This window comes from Ixodes scapularis, unplaced genomic scaffold (assembly GCF_016920785.2).
Source record: "Ixodes scapularis isolate PalLabHiFi unplaced genomic scaffold, ASM1692078v2 PGA_scaffold6__148_contigs__length_123643588, whole genome shotgun sequence".
Taxonomy (NCBI): Eukaryota; Metazoa; Arthropoda; class Arachnida; order Ixodida; family Ixodidae; genus Ixodes; species Ixodes scapularis.
In genome coordinates, this window is record NW_024609881.1 from 49,450,657 (window position 1) to 49,467,395 (window position 16,739).

Consider the following 16,739-nt stretch of genomic DNA (forward strand, 5'->3'; position numbering starts at 1 on the left):
AACATGGTTAAAATCGCTCACAAAGAGACGAGGACAAACAAGGAAGGAACACAGAACACAGACAGGCGCGCACTCACAACTCTAGTATATTAAGTGAAGAAGAGAAAGATGAAGCACTATTATTTAAGGGGACAACGTCACCAGGGGGAAACAGATCATCCGCAGTCAAATGTTCGCAAGAAGGCAACTTCTTTTTCGCTCAAAGCTACCGACGGCTGGCTAACGCAGCGATCGGTCAGGCTCAAGATGGTGAACGCCTCGAGTACCTCGCGCGTTTGTTTTTCTTTAAAGCGGCCAATGATTGATGTTTTTTCAAAGATGGTGTGCAGATACAGGTTTTACAGTGCACCGAAAGGTGACCTCCTACATTGGATGTTAAAGAAAGTTTATGCTCTCGTAGCCGGTCATTCAGACACCGTCCCGTCTGTCCTACATAGCACCTTCCACATGAAAGAGGAATGCTATATACAACGCCCGATGAACAGGGAACAAATGGCCGCACATGTTTTTTATGGCACGTGTTTATTGATAAATTTTCCGCCTTTTCACGAACCTTAGAACAAATTTGTCGCATTTTCTTAGGGGCTGATAGTACTACGGGCACACCATACCTGCTGTATGGTGTGTTCCTTCCTCGTTTGTCCTCGTCTCTTTGTGCGCGATTTTAACCATCTTCAATGTTTACCAACTCGCCCAACTTACAACTCTTCTATCACATTTCTTGTTTTTGCAGCTGGTTTCTTTAATTCCCGTAAATTCTGTTGTGCTCTTATGAAGTTTACAAGGAGTGCCAAAACAGGGCGACTATTCAATCTGTTGAATCCATAACATCTACATGTGTTCAGCTGTCTGTTCTGTTTATGTGTTAAGAAAAACGCACACTTCCATAGATATGTTGAAACACACTGAAAAAAATGCATGACTGAATAAATAAATGCATTCACATGAGTAAGGGGAAGCACAGTAAGGAAAAATACGGCAGGTAGCAAGCATTGGCACCACACGTACTTAAACCAAAGCAATACAGTTCACATAAGCCACGCATACTCAGAGGTCACACAATTTATTGCCAATACAGTTGTACGAGGGTTGAATCTGCTTTCATGACTCTGAAATACACTTAAAAAGCTACTATTACTTTCAAACGCTATAGGGGGCAATTCATCCCAATCATTAATTGTGTTGAAGAAAAAAGAATGCCTTATATGTGTTGGCCTTCGCAAACGGGGTCACGACAGATTGTGGGTTTTATGTCGTGAGTGGCGCATTCGGGGGCTATTTTAGATAGCGGATGGCTTTACCGCGAGTTTATGAAAATAAAGCGAATGAAAAAAAAACATTTAACCGGGTTATCTTTCCCCGAACCCCGGGAGACTGACGCCTGATAGGTTCAGCATGTCTGACACAAAGTCTATTCTACGGTATCTTCTGTGAATGAATCTAAGTGATAGCAATTGCATTTTTTCTATACATTGTTTCCGCTTAAGTCCCGACACAGCCGACGCTACCAGCTAATTGGACCAATCAAGCGGCGTAAAAGCCACAGGTCACTAGGACTTTTCTATGACTGGATCATCGATGGTAGAACACGCAAAGAAATATGACGAACATCAAGATCGTCTGCTTTTGACACTGTCAAGTTGGTCCTTTCAGCTCGTAGATTAGGCTGCGTCTGGACTTAAGGTGAAACTAAGAATAGTTTTCTGATATCACCTTTCTTATGCTGATCCCATTCTGGGCAAGCATATTCCAGCACAGACACTACAAAGTTTTTACAGGCCAAAAGTATGACGTCACTAGGCGCATTGCTCAGCCTTCGCTGAAGTGAGCCCATCTTTCTACGGGCTGTTGAACATATTATATTTATATGTCTCGACCATTTTAGATTCCCCGTTAGAGCTTCCTAGGTACTTCTGTCCCAAAACCTAACCAATAAATATCTTCCTTATTAAAAAGGGAAGATGATTTTTTTCTTATGTTTGTTATCCAAAAATAAAGTTTTGTCATAATTTATCAACATGTCGCACTGATTACACCATTCAGTCACCTAATTTAGTCGGCGGTTTAAATTTGCCTGATCATTAATACTTGAAACTTCAAAAATAGCGCAATCAACCGCAAACAATGGCATGGGGACGTTAGCACCTAGTATCTACGTACTCAACGCGATCATTATTATAGATAATGAAAAGCAGTGGCACAAGGACGGATCCTTGTGGTATTTAAAATTTAACTTGAAACAAACGAGAGAAACTTTTGTTCACTTCAAGAAGTTGCCTGCGGTTTTCCGAATACGCGTGTATCCATCTCATTATCTTCGGGTGAACTATAATTAATTTTAACTTAAGAAGTAGCTTGCTACGTGGCATTTTATTAAATGCTTTGGAATAGTCAAGAAATATAGCATCGATAGAGCCAGATTTGTCAAGAACTTTGGCAAAATCGTGCGCTACAGCTGTGAGTCGAGTTGTGCAAAATACCCGCCTAAACCCAAGCTGCGCGTCGTAGAGTGTATTGTGCTCATAAAGGTATACAGTTCGATAGTTCGCAATCACGTGTTTCATAAGGTTACACTATAAGCAAGTTAAACATATTCGACGATTGTTGCCGAGGGTTGACGCATCGCCTTTCTAAATAACCGGAATTGGACGTGTCGAGCGCCAGTCACGGGGTACAATTACATTTGAGAACGATACATTGAAAATAGCAGTTAAGAACTATGTCAGCACTTCGGCATATCTCTTTAAAAAAAGATTAGGAATGCCCCGGGCCACATGACTTCTTAGCGTTAATATTAAGTAACATCCTATTTGTAATTTCAAATTCCAATTCATCTTCCCTTTCATCGTTAGATGTCGAACTAGTTTTGCTTGTGACAAAAAAAAAGTATGAAAATACCGGGTAATACGTCAGCTATTTTCTTAATACTTGTGACGACGGCATTATTATGAGCGATTTGCGTAATTCCCTTCTTTTTTTTATAAGAAAGATACTATCAAACGTTCTGGGGACAATGTTTCATTTGAAGGGTGTTAAAAAAAATTATAGCACCTTGCCTCTGCCACTTTTTGTTCTAACAAGCCACGAAGCAGCAAGACGAAATCTACATTACAGGACTGCGACATTTTTTGACGTTTGATTCGCCGCTTTAAATGTACTATCTCTCGCCTCATTAACGGGATTCCCGAACCAACTCGTCTTCATTTTACAGGGGCGAAATTCGGCCGGGAATGTTCACAACGACTTTTGAATTTATGACTCAGTAATATCAGGTCATGATCGCTGAATTTTTCAAGGCCTGTATCGAGATAACCTAGAATAGAAACGTCGTCTGCCTGACTAATGATTGAAGTAAGAATACCTAGGCCTTTCGCAAGACTTTTGCTTACGGAAAGAACAAGAAGCATGTACAAATCTATGGTCCGGTATGCCTTATTAAAGTAAAATATTATATATAGGAATGTCAGTATTAGCAAAAACCAAGTCGAGGATTGAGCTACCTGAGTTCGTAATTCTCGTCGGTAAACCTACCATCTGTAGAAGACTGAATGTGAACATAATGTCTAGAAGTATTTCTGAGCTATGTACGTTTGTGCGACTGCTTCTGTGGTTCACCCAGTTAGTGTGTTGAGGGCTGAAATCACCGGCAGTTAAAAGTTTTTATCACGGTTATGTACTCTTATATAATCATAAAAGTTTTTACAAAGTCTGGCAAGCCGTTGGTGGTCTATACACTCCAATAACTAGTATAGCATATCCCCATACGTTTATCCTGCAACCGATGCCTTCGTGATCACCTATTTGACCGACCATACACACCCGTACAATCTGTTGTCGAGGCTGTTGAGGCCATAACGATTCTAGACAGGATCTGCACCGGGTATGTTCTGGACAGGAGCCATAACATGCTAGCCGTGTTTCTTGGACCATCAGCACCGCGCACTCTGAAGTTGTGTAGAAGTAACGCCGCTTTTATAGCGTTGATGTTTGACGTCACAATGCCAGGTTTCTGGTTTATCTTACAAGCCCTGGAACCGAGGTGATGCTGATTGGGTGCCACGGGGCGGTTCATATCGGCCACACCCGTAAAATCTGTTGTCAAGGCTGTTGTGGTCGTGAGGGTGCTGGACAGGATCTGTATAGTAAGCCATAACATGCTAGCCGCGTTGCTTGGACGATCAGCATGCCCTCTGAAGTTGTGTAAAAGTAATGCCGCTTTTATAGCCTCCATGTTTGATGTCAGAGCGCCAGGTTGTTGGTTCATGTTACAATCCCAAGACATTAGGTGATGCTGATTGGGCGCAACCGGGTGGTTCGTGTCGGCCACACCCGTAATATCTATTGCCAAGGCTGTTGGGGCCATGAGGGTGCTGAAGGGGATATGTACTGTAAGCCATGACATGCTAGCCGTGTTGCTTGGACGATCAGCACCGTGCACTCTGAAGCTGTGTAGAAGTAATGCCACTTTTAGCCTCGATGTTTGACGCCAAAATTCCAGATTTCTGGTTTATCTTACAAATCCAAGGACCCGAGGTGATGCTGATAGGGCGCCACGTGGTGGTTCGTGTCGGCCACACCCATAGAGTCTGATACCAAGTCTGTTGAGGCCATAAACATTCTGGGCAGGATCTGTATATTTAGCCACAACATGCTAGCCGTGTTGCTTGGACGATCAGCACCGAGCACTCTGAAGTTATGTAGAAATAATGCCACTTTTATAGCGGCAACCACGTGGTGGTTTGTTGTCGGCCACATCCGTACAATCTGATGCCAAGGCTGTTGAGGCCATAAAGATTCTAGACAGGATCTGCACAGCAATCTATGACAAATTAGCTGTGTTGCTTGGATGATCACCGCCGTTTTACCACGTCGTGGTAAAACTCAACTATGCGGCTGCGTCTCACAGGAATATATTTTCTGAATCTGTGTTGGGGAGTGAGATAATCGTTTTTGTCCGGTGATTGCATAAATTTCAATATGTAAGATGTCCTGCTTGCTTAGAAGATGTACAATGAAAGAAATTTGGCCTACAATGTTTAAGATAATTTTTAAAGCCACATCATTGCGTATGGGTACAACATTCCTTCTGTTCCACTCGCTGGAAGCCCACCACAAAAGGCGACTTTTTGAAGCAATGCATCTAAATCGAATCCTACAATACGTGAACATAGTGTGAATGCACTGCTCGGTACGCCATTGAGAAAGAATTCAATATATTCAAATTTATTCTGCAAGACTGCATGAGGGTGTAGACCTTTAGTGGAAACTGAAGATGTAAAAAAACTAATGAAGACAATTAATAAACAACTTGCATTTTCCTTTTTTTTTTCAGAAGTTGACTGCGATCGATAATGGGAGGAATATTGAGTGAAACTTTTTTTAAGAAAATTCCAGTTTTTTTTTTTAGATCCCCCTAAGTTCTTCGTTCAGAGACGGGTCAAATTCTGTTTTTAATCCTTCTAATTTTTTTATATTACATGAATAAACGTTTTCTTTTAATTTGTATAGAGCGCGTTGGTTTTATGTTTAAAATATTTCGGGTACATAGGTCGTTTTCTTTTTTTTTTTGTTTTTTCCTTTAGCAAAGGAAGTAATTTACCAGTCATCCATGGCTTGTCTTTACGTAACTTGGAATCCACAACCCTGAAAGGATCGAATACATCGACCAAAGGGTTAATCTTATTTCTAATCAATGAATTTCACAGTTTTAGTATTACATTGCTAGCTGAGATCTCAAACTCATTTCGACAAAATACCTTTATACTTTCCTCAGTTCTAAAAAAAAAAAAAATTCCTGGGTGCACTCGTTCCTGGTTTTGTGTATGATAATGTTGGTTATGCATCCAACTACGAACTCATGGTGGCTAGTCCCCGTAATGCCAAATACCGATGATATCAGGTCGCGCCTGATTAAATAACGTTTGGCATACGCTAAGTGGTTTTTATGTCACGGGTTGGCGATCCGTTCACTTTAGATCCGGAAAAGTGCGCGTAGTAACCACCGTGCACTATAAATGGCTAGTGGCTATGCTTGACAAAATATAAAAAAATCAATGCATTGCACTTTCACTAGAGCAAAACGGCCTCCAAAAGGAGCCCGCAAGTGGTAAATTTCCCAATATTTAAGGATACTGATTCACAATTCAAGCCACTAAACTAGACTTCAAAATGCTGCAGACTGTCGTGAACTAGCACAAACACTTACCACTATGCACATTTTTATATTTCCGAGACGCAACATAATCAAAGGAAAACACTTAACAAGCGTTTTCGAAAGGCTCTTTTAGCAAGAAATTTGAGCCTAGGACAACACTGGATTTAGTTAAAGAAATGAGATCGTCAAAGTCATCAACTTAATTTTTCACACTAAGGCAGATAACAATTTCGATGACAAATTCACGCGCTATTCTTACCTTGGGCCCACTTGAGACAATGATTGCTAAAGACGTTTTGCTTTTTACGCACCCTTCGGCCTTATTATAAGAGTAAATCTGATTTCCGTTGTATAGCTTAATAAACCGCAACTTAAACGATGTTTCAGAGGACTTCTCATATTCCAAAAGGTGCTTACGTTCATACCAGATTTAACCTAAAAAACCCACACCGTCTGAAAAGCCACTTTAATATAGCTTAAATCTTTCGGATAGTATATTCTTCTTGTTTACTTATGAAAGATAGAAACTTAACGATTATTGCTCTTTGCCTTTCTGACTGTGGCCAGCCTGGCCTTTGCGCGCGTTGAATGTCGATCGCCGCTACGGTCACGCTAAGTTTATTTCTGCAAAGTTCGAGCACGTTATCTTCCAGTTAATACCACAACGCATTTAGTTCGTCTTTAATGTCATTCAAAAGATTCCTTCATCCCGACCTGTTTCCCATGTCATTTTAGCTGTATGTAACGAACCGAAGCAACCTGAGCGAACAGTCTCGTCTCGTGTTCGCCGACTTCGTGTAAGTAAAGAAATTTTTTGTGTCGGTTCATTGGTTTATCTGAACAAATTTATTGACGTCGAATAGCACTAGAAAACACCTTGTAGGTGTTCGTACAGGTTGTAACAAGTGTACATGTGTTTTACGACAGATTACCGCGAACATTTTTGTTTATGCTGGCCGAGTGTGTATGATTGTCCATCCTAATCCTCTGAATCTAATCCGAAGGCACGAGTAAAATCTGAAGGCACGAGTAAAACATGAAGACACTAGTGAAAGGCCTTCGTCATGATCATTTATTCAGCCTTGCTTGCATATACGGCTATCACACAATGAGAAGGAGTTGCAGGGCATATTATTGTACAGGGTATTTGATTTTAATTACATCAAACTTATTTTTAAAACGCAGTAAAATGGGCACTAGTGCAGTTTGTGAGACGCGTTAAAGGGTCAGGGAGGAATAATATAAGGTACGATTGTCACGATACGCCAAGTAATTTAATTAACTAATGTTTGTTAATCGAAACTTTTCATTTGTAAAAATAATCATACAGTTTCAATTAAGAACTCGCTGTACGTTCTATAACACTACGGAATCGGCCAATTTTAGAGAGACTTGAAGCACTTGGGGTATCGCTAGAGTCTCCATCCTGCAATAGGCCGAAGGCTGACCATGTGAATGCGGGCATTATGAGATCATCATTCATTATTTTCGCAGCGCCGCCCTTGCGCCTGTAGCACAAGTGGTTATTTACTGACTTATAGGATGTCGATGACCCTCAGCACGTTTCTAAGTAGAATCATAGGTTGTCTTTCACTAACTAAGAAGTTACTTAAGAAATATTTGTAAATTATCCGGCCTATCATGGCGATTAGCCCACTTAATATGTCTCCCGGGCCGTAGAACTCATCTCACAAACTGCACTAGTGTACATTTCTCGGCTTATGGATATATAGACAGGGTGTTTCCAATAAAGTGCGGCAGATTTGTATAAAAAAAAAGTCGTTAAATTACAATTATTCAGTTTCTGGAGGTGAGTCATACGGCCAGGGGGACATGGAAAATGGGGCTAATCGTAACGATCAGCCGGTTAATTAAGTTAAATTTGTTATTTAACTTTTAAATTCGCGAAAAAAAACTTAAGATTTCAATTAGAAACTTCCCGAGCATCATCAAAAACCACTTAATCAACTTTTATTAGAAGAATAAAAAGCAGGGGAAGCATTTTACGGTGCTCCGTATAAATGCTTCATTTGGACGCGTTTCTACGTTTCGGTTTCTTATCGGAGCGCATCTCTGCGCCCTCGGTCCTGCTCCCCAGTGCCTGAGGCACGCATCACACGTGCACCTTGCTTCGCTTCATCCTACGAGGGAGGCGAGGGGGTGACTTCTCGCCGCTACCACCGGGAAGCAGGACCGCGAGCGCACAGTTGCGCTCCCGTAAGAAACCGAAACGTAAAAAGGCGTCCAAACGAAGCCTATTTCCGGAACGCCGCAAAATGCTGCCCCTGGTTTATATCATTCTAAAAATGTTGATTTAGGGGTTTTCGATGACGGCCAGCAATTTTTTATTTGGAACCATCAGTCTATTTTCACTAATTGAAAGGTAAGCAACAAATTCGACTTAATTAGCTGACTTATCGTTACGATTAGGCCTCTATACAATAGGGAGTTTTAGTTGACCGGGTCTCCCCCTCCGCTAATCCTCCGCTACGAAGAAACTGCCACTGCGCCTGCGCGCCGATGGCCTTGGCTGTAGAGTTCGCGGTAGCGGAGGTGCTTAGCGGACGGGGAAACAAGCTCTACTAAAACTCGCTAATGTCAACCTCGTCGTATAAAGGGGTGTCCAAACAGGACACGAAAAAACGCACGACTCCGGCAAAACGTGAAAATTGAAGCGGACTCTTGTATTTTTACGATTTGCAGGAGCCGTAAGAATTTTTGCAGCTGGGTCGCGAAAATTTTCACGATCTCGCCTCCTCCACTTTTCTCTGACGTCACTCGCCAAATGCGTCTAGCTCACCTCGCCAACGCCCTCGCGTACCGCCGTCGCCTTGGCTCGAAGGCCAAGGAGGTCCGGCTTCGGGTAGATTTGGGATATTCCTGCGTCTAAGGGTGCGTTTCGCCCGCCTCGGATCTGCTTTCTTTGTCGAGATTCACTTTCGTCGTGATGGCGTCCGACGCGGTTCCGTATTGTGAACGGAGGCCTTGAGCGATTGACCGACAGCCAACAGAGCGTGTGAGTGGCTCTCCGGACCAGACTTGGAAGTAATCCGTTACAAGTAACGGGATTACTTGTAATTAACTACTTTTTGAGCGCCGCGTTTCGGTCACATTTCCTCAGAAAGAGAAGCCCCTTCTGAGCCTTGGGCACTTGATTCGAAGTGGGGCGAAAGAAGAATAGAAGAGTAATGGCCCATAAAAATGTCACATGGCACGGATCTCCCAAACTGAAACTGTGGGGTGGGTCTGCTGCGTATGTTGTTTCTTTTTGCTAAGATCATTATCAACTAAGTTTGTGCGATCCAGTTCCAGTTCGTGCTCAGATTTCAGAAGGGGAAGGACGTGAATAAAGACGTAAGCAACACCCTGACAACAAGCTCGAAGTTGAACTAATAGCTTTCTTTCGCGTCTTTCTTCTTTTTTTTTTTTTTAATGAAAACAGTAGCCATTACAACCTCGCGTGAACCGAGGACGGTGGGGCGTCAGCCTCCCATACTATTTTTGCTTGTTTGCGTTTTGTGCGGGGGAGGAGTCGGAGTCGCTGTGGGTTCTGAATACGGGGCTTTAATGGACAAAAGGCCACAGGTCGTCCAGTTCTAAGAACAATTGTAGAGCTCCAGTGCCTTCTGACGTTTTTACGCGACATTTCTTTTTATATTTTCTTGTTACAAGGCAAAAAAAAAAACAAAACATGTCATTTCCTTTCCGTGATGAAGACTCGAGGTCTCCAGCTTTCTGGTCAAGTAGAGACAAACACCAGAGCTCAAGCTCAGCCTACAAGCGAACCTAGTGTCGTCTTAGAGGACGATACTCACAATAGTCACCACATCCGCTGATGAGTTTTCTGCGAATTTTTTCCGTTTCTCCTGATTAGCTTTTTTTTTTCTTTTGTAAGAACTTTGCGTTTTTGTCGTCTTAGTAGGGTGTAGCCCTTGTCAAATCCTGTGGTTCCCTTAACTCTCTTTTTCTCCTCGTACTTATGTAAGAATGTTTCTGCTGTTAAATATTCCCTACTGAGGTCCCGCCTCTAGCTCGCTGATCCACGACTACAAAATACGCGAGAGGTCCCAGCAGTGAGTATTCAGCACGTCTCTTGCGCTGTCACCATGGCTCTCCTTGGATTCAATATTCAAACTGAAAGGCACCAAGGGAACTGCGAACTTTCAGTGCCTACTCTGCCTCCCCGAAAGAAAGCTCCTTTCATCTGCAAAGTCCACGAATTCGAACCTACGAAAACGCGTAAGCGTAAGCGCTTTTTAATTAGTATTTTTTTTGTGTGTGGAAACCTGCGATTTAGAAACTTTAAGATTTTTGTGTAGTTCATAATTAATCATTTGCATTCTAATTTTACACTCGGAACGTTGCCCTTGGTTATTTTTTTCAGCCATAGTGTACCCGCTGACGTACGGCGTAAAGTACGCTTCGAACAGTTGATAAAGATATTGATATTTATTTGAGCTCAGAGGAGCCGCGGCGAGTTGCTGAAGGAGTTTACGCAAACTGTATTTTCGGATATTGGCGCCTCATATTGCTGCTCCCAAGCATACCATTGTGACATAAGCGATATGGCTGTCCGATTCAATAAAATATTTGATCTCCTAAAACGTACCATACTCCATTTCCACTTTAAATGTGAGCGTAGCAGAAGCTACAAAAGCGAGCTCCGGGCCTTCAGTGTCACTGCCAAGCACGCGCGCTCGTGCAGTGCAATCACGTTGTTCAGGGCCGTTCATTCTTTTTCTCTTTCTCCCGAAAGAGAGGAAAGATGAACGACCTCAACTTCGAACGCCAGTTGCTCTTGATGTGCAATACAAACTAAACGCAAAACTTAAACGACTTCGTAAATTATTCGCAATCGCAGCAAGTAATATTTGTCTACATACAGCTAATCAATTACCTTCTTACCGCACACAGGGATACCAAGTGAAAAATCGCGTTTTTGCATGTATTTCTTGAAGTAATTGAAAAGTAATCGAGTAAAGTAACGAAGTAATTAATCGATTACATTTTAAAGCCAGTAATTTGTAACGGTAATCCGTTACTTTTATGGCCAAGTAATTGTAATTGTAATTAATTACTTTTTACAAGTAACGGGCACAAGTCTGCTCCGGACCCACGTGATGAGCAGAGCAAGGCCGCCGTGGAGAAAGCGAGGGGGAGATTTGACGGGGGGAAGTTTCCCCCCAGGAGGTTTGACGGGGGGAAATTTCCCCCCGACGGCCGGAAGCGGAGCGCGGCACGATTTGCAGGAGTCGTGAGTTTTGTAGTATCCTGTTTGGACAGGCCTTAACTCACTTGCACAAACCGTACAAGTGTAGCTTTCGCGACTTCTTTTTTTTTTTTAACAAAGCTGTTACAATTAAAAAGAAACCCCGCATATATATATATATATATATATATATATATATATGTATGTATATATATATCAGGGGTGAAAGCGCTGCGCCAATTGCGCAACCTTGCGCCAATTCACTTCCCTGCGCCAGCATGCTCTAAAACGTCAATTTCAGTTTTTTTTTTCTCTCTTTTTATGTGTTTTTTTGTAAATTTAGCGGAAAACGGTCGGCCACTGGCCACCATGTGGTGTGCACTTTTGTTTAGGCGTCAGTGCGGGTGACTCGTAGCAACTCGATTGGGGCTCCGAACCAGTGATCTCAATAGGGAATTGTAGTAGACCGTTTCCGCAGCCCGCTAAGCACTCGGGATAGCGCTCCGTAATCCGCCACAAGACCTTGAATTATGCAGACAAGGCTGGCGGCGCGCATGCGCAGCTGCGGCGTTTTCTTCGGGGATACCATAGCGGAGGAGAAAAACGATCTATTACAACTCCCTATTGACAATTGCTGGATCGTGCTTCCCCGCTTGTTCGCTGCAGCGCGAGTGAAGCCACCGGGCTTCACTCGCTTGGGGTACGATTTGCGGTTTTGCCAGACTTCTGCTGCGGTTTTCCGGCGTGCTGTAGACACGTTTTCTACTCCTTCGTCGTCATTCGCCGAAGAAGTTTTTAAGAGTCTGTGTATTGTTGAGACTCGCCGTTGTGCATACCTGGAAAATTTTACGAAAGCGCAGTGTCGCTGGAAAAAGGCACTACTCGTCGAAAGCAAGGGTCTGGCGGCGTGTTTAAAGCTTCCTTGGCACGCCGAAGTGCCGTGTCTCTGTGCCTTCGCGTGCTTGGATACCGACCAAGAAGCGACGCCGTGTGATTTTGTTTAGCGAGTGCAATGTGCGTGAAGCTGTATGTGCCTCTGGATCAGCGTCTTACTTACTCTGACGTCTGTATACTTGCGGCCCTCGCGGTTTAGGAACGAGCTTAATCCAGCGTCCACTAGCGACGGAAGATGAGGGGAAGGTACGTCTTTGTTGCGTAAATCGCCCTTAGACGATTTACACAATACCGTGCACAACAGCTCCTCATCACTGCTCAGTACTGGCTTATTATCAACCTACTTAATTGCACTTGACGTTTGAGCGCGGCTCGCCTAATTGTATTTGGTCAACAGATTGCACACGACCTTATCTGCCGCGCTTCAAGTATTTTCATTCTCGCCGTCTTGTAATTTTGCTTTCGAAAACCCTCCTTGCTCCACAGCGTTGCCCTATTCCTGCTTCCACGTAATCCATTAGAGTATATTTGGAACATATCCATGGTTAATAGTACATGAGAACACGTACAGATCTCCCCCCTCTTATTGATAGCAACTCACCGGAACAGCTGGACGATCCAGAACTCCGTGGCCAATATATATATAAATAATCTAAAGGCCTCTACGCGCGACACGCATTCAAAACTTTGGTGCGGCGTCAATTCTTGACTGGTATCCAAGCGTGCGAAGGCACAAAGATGCAACACTCGGTGTGCCAAGGAAGCTTTGACGACGCAGCGGGACCGGCGACACTTGTTTTCGACGAGTTGTACCTTTTGATACGGCTTCAAGCACATTGCACTCGCAAAACACGTCCACACGGCGTCGATTCTTGGTCGGTATGCAAGCGTGCGAAGGCACAGAGATACGGCACTTTGGCGTGCCAAGGAAGCTTTGAACACGCCGCCAGACCCTTGCTTTCGACGAGTTGTGCCTTTTTCCTGCGACACTGCGCTTTCGTAAAATTTTCCACGTGTTCACAACGGCAAGTCTCAACAATACACAGAGTCTAAAAAAACTTCTTCGGCGAATGACGACGAAGGAGTAGAAAGCGTGTCTACAGCACGCTGGAAAACCGCAGCAAAACGCTGGCAAAACCGCAAATCGTATCCCAGCGAGGTTGCTTCCGGTGGCTTCACTTGCGGAAGTGGGAAGCGCGATCCAGCAACTGCCATTGAGATCAGTGCTCCGAACCACGTGTAACCGCAGGGCGAGGCGTCGATTTTAGTTCATCGAGAGTGAGATGTCCATTTTGACTACAAAGAGCTTGATATACGAACACATCGGTTTGGTTTCGGGCATAGTTGGTTGGCGCGGTTGGAACGCGCATGAAGTTGCCCGTGGTCCCGATTTGCCGTGATCGTGGGAGTTGGTGCCTCGGCAACGGTGGGCTACCTCGGCCGTCAACATGAGCAGAAGTGGTCTTTACTAGCTTCGCATGTGCCTGTGCTCGCTTAAATCGCGAGCACAGGCATATGCGTTCTCGAGCTCAATTTGTCTTGTCAAAACGAAACCAAGACCACCATTGTGTGCGCGAATGTGCACGCTGTCGGGTGCTGTCTCCCGCCGTCAGAACACTGGCGAAAACAATACCCGCGATCTTAAGCGAGTTGGTTAATTGGCAGTGCTACACACTTTTTTGCTTCTTCCCTTTAGCGTGGAGGAGTGGGGGTTACATCAGAAATGCCGTACAACACTCCCGCGCTGTCGATTCCTGTCGGGAACGCGCCCTAACTTGCTACAGCCACTCTACTCGAAGAAGTTTCGGGTATAGGTGTATCTGGTTGGGGGGGGGGGGGGGGGGGGGAGGGTTGGATAAAGAGAAGCTGGTGGGGTTTTTGTCACGCATACGAAGGCAGCCTGCCCCGCAGGGATCAGCGCCTGATCAGCTACATCTCATTTTCACTCTCGTTCAAACTGAGCTGGCACCGATACCCGAAGGGCTATTGCCATCCTGCACGTCAATGTAACTCAACATCACTCCCCAAGTCATCATAATCAGCTCGGCAGCATTCATCTCCCACGAAAAGAAATTAAAAAAAACATATTTTCTTTATATACATTGTAGTATATGGTGTGCAAGTGTGCAACGGTAAATACTTGATAGCGTTATTTGCAGTTATGTTTTGATATTTGCGCTTTCCACTTGTTTCAGAACGGTGCACCAAAATTAATGTGGACGTGCTGACCAAGAAGGACGGCAATGGGGATTTAATTTCTGTTTGGTGTCGACAGAACTCAAAAGACAGTGATGGCCTCTGCGTACTCTGCAATGTGACTGTGTACTGTTCGCAACATGGTACCCCAGCAATAATGCGCCGCTGGTTCTCAGAAACACACTCGAAATGCTAAGAAAAAGCGAAATGCAGAAGGGGTCCTCACCAAGGACTTCATGGTCCAGGGCACCCTGGATTTTCAGAAGAATGCGGCATCACTGTCATTGCGAGAGAATGTCACAAGAAAAGAAACACTTTTTGCTCTCTCCATGGTTGCAAATTCTCTTCCATACACTTGGGCGGGTGTGGCAACCTTAACGTACCCTCACATGTTCCCCGATTCGCAAATCGCAAAAGGCTTCCAATGTGGTCGCAAGAAGATTTCATACATCATTTCTGATTGCCTGGGACCGTACTTCAAGGAAAAGGTGGTTCGAGAGCTTGTTCAACCAGAGGTGTTCTATAGCATCATGATCGACGAGATCCCAGTGCCTGAGGCCAAGGTGCAGCAGTTGGATGTACTTGCTCGCTACTACTGTGTCAACACACAGAATGTAGTTGTGGAGCACCTGCAGTAATTTCATTTGGGACATGCTACTGCAGATGAACTGTTTTGCTGTGTTGAAGATGCTCTTAATGAGCTTCCAAAGAAGAACATGGTATGTTTCTTCAGTGACGGCCCCCACGTGATGAGGAGCTTAAAACGCAAACTGAAAGCGGAGCTCAGCCCTGACATGATTCACATTGGAGATTGTAGTCTTCATAAGGTCCATCATGCTTTCTCTGCTGGCTTGGATTCTTTCTGTAGCGAGTTAGAACCGTTTGTAACTGATGTCCACCACTACTTCAAGTATGCAACAAGGCATGCAGACATGAAGGAACTGCAGTGTAAACTCGAATTGCCACAGCTTGAGTTCTGGCGTCATCTGAATAGCAGGTGGCTGACGCTACTTCCCAGCATTGAGCGTGTGCTTAAATTATATGACGCATTGAAGACTTTTTTTCCGAAGTCGGGGGTGCCGAGAACATCATCATCGGCAAGGCACAGTCGTCTGGCATCTACGTTCACCGACAGCACACTGCGAGCAAAGTTGCTCTTTGTACAAAATGCCGCACAGATCTTCGAAAAGTTCCAGACGCTTTTCCAAAGCAAGGAGCCTCTTCTGCGCATCTTTTACGATGAGATGGTGGCACTAGTCAAGCAGGTGCTTGAAAGATTTCTTCACCAGGAGTATTTGTTGACTTGACTGGCTTGCAGTTGACAGGCCTTGATGTCAAATCGTCTGTCCATTAGAAGGCAAAGCCGGAGGTTGGCTTGGACACCGAAATAGAAATGGAGGCGTGGACGCCAGCTCAAAAGAAGGCATTCTACACCAGAGCAAGGGCTTTCTACATAGCATGTACAAAGTTCCTAATATCTAGGTTGCCGCTACACAACAAGGTGTTCCATTTAAGGTTTTTAAAGCCTAATGCTGGAGAGTTTGCCAGAAGGTCGCTGCGATATATCGCGAATGCTCTGCCACAAGTTATCCCCCCAACAAAGTGGCCGCACTCACATGATGAGTGGAACTCTCTCGTTTGTGAAACTTGTGACTGGGAGCTGTCTCCCAATGTGGTCACTCATTGGAGTGACGTGTTTGCACTAAAGACGCCAACTTGTGATTTTAAGTATCCAATGTTCGGAAAGCTTGTGAAGGCTTTTTTTGCACTCCCTCACGGCAACGCTGATTGCGAAAGAGGGTTCAGTGAGAACAAACATGCAGTCGAAAATCGAAGCTCATTGTTTCTATAACGAGCATCTCAAGCCTTTGTCAAACAAAGACACATGAAAAGATACAGCGAACATCCCACCAAGGTGCCACTTACTAAAGAGCTTTTTAGAGGTGTGGAAAATTTGTACAGGAGATATCGGCAACGAATAGACAAAGAAGCATCACGATCCCTCAAGCGGAGACATGACGAAGCCTCAGGTGAAGTCTCTGAAACGAAGAAACTCACAAATGAGAAGTCCGGGCTCCAGTGCCGCCTGTCCTCTCTTAAAGCACTTCTACTGAGTGCACAAGAACTCATAAGCAAGGGTGTGGCAGTTAAGGACACCTCCTGCTAAGTGATGTGAACTCTAAACTGTCCAAAGTACTCGAGCGCATAAAAGAAATTGACTCTACTCTTCAAACTGTGAAAAAAGGTGAACTTCAGTCGTTTCTAATGTACACAGATTCTCCTTAG

At 44.2% G+C, this 16,739-nt stretch overlaps 1 pseudogene; it reads left to right on the forward strand.

Moving 5' to 3' along the window:
• The first annotated feature begins 9,342 nt into the window (after positions 1-9,342).
• On the forward strand, positions 9,343-16,739 carry LOC115315677 (annotated as a pseudogene).